Raw genomic sequence first — 1,319 nt, forward strand, 5'->3', positions numbered from 1 at the left:
TTTATATATTACAATATATTTTTTATATATATGACTAATTCAATAACTGATTTTTAGTTTATGCATTATATGGCTATATATATGCTACAAAGTACGGATATTTTGATGAGTTGTGGTGTTTGTATGTCAAATATATTTTGGATACATACTCATTAACATTCATTCAATATGTGTGTCTAAACTGTATTTTAAAAGAAAATAATTTTTTTTATACGCTTGGATACACTTAAATACTATCACATATCAGCGTATCTAATTTTATTCTTAATATATATTGTTAAAATATTTTAAATATTTTATATAATTAAAATAAAATATTAAAAATAATTAAAAAAAATAATTAAAAATTAATTTTTATTTTAATATCAAAATATTATTATTATTTTTCTAAAAATACATCACATTATATATATGTGTCTCCTTATTTTATAAAATTTAAAATTTATATCTCAACATATTTCATATCATGTCGTGGCTGTGTATCATAGTGTATACATAAACTTTAAGCAAAGATGCATTCAATATAGTATGTGTCTAATTTTACATACAATCATAAAATAAACATATGGATCGATTAGCATACACTAATCATGTTGATGAATAAGTGTATATAATAAAGAATTTTGATATTTTGTGCTTTAAAAATATATATTAATATTATAAATTAAAAAATATTATTAAAAACATAAAATATTTAAATTTTTAGTATATTTATTTTGTATTTATTGAAAAAAATTAAAATTTTTTACTAGTAATGATTTTATTATTTATTTTTAAGATACGTATTGATAAAATCTTATATAATAAACGAAAAAAGAAAAGGAAAAATAAGGGGGGCGGTGTTTTGAAAGCGAGTTTAATGCAGGAAATTAAAGGAAGGCTGAACCCTAAAAGTTGAAAAGTAATGAATGCTTTTGCGTGGTTACTGAGGAGTGGAGAGGGTGACGAAGAGAAGAGAAGAAAATTGGAATTGATTTTATTATTAATTGAAGAGTTTCCACCAAACAAAGTCCAAATAGCGTCATGATGACTAATGAGGAAAACGAAATGTCATCCGAGAGACATGGCTGAGATTATAACCTGCTCCTCTTGTCTTATTCACTATTCCCACTATTCCCTTTCCTCTCCTTTCCTCTTGTTCCCTCCCCCTAATTCCCTTATTACTTATTCAAAATATATCATCATAAATAAATTACATATAACAAGCATTAATTATATATATATTGATATTGTTCAATTATATTATATATACATTGAAATCGGTCACTAATATAAAATATAAATTTATTTTTTATACATTTACAATATAAAAAATTTTA

This window comes from Arachis ipaensis, chromosome B06, assembly GCF_000816755.2.
Source record: "Arachis ipaensis cultivar K30076 chromosome B06, Araip1.1, whole genome shotgun sequence".
Taxonomy (NCBI): Eukaryota; Viridiplantae; Streptophyta; class Magnoliopsida; order Fabales; family Fabaceae; genus Arachis; species Arachis ipaensis.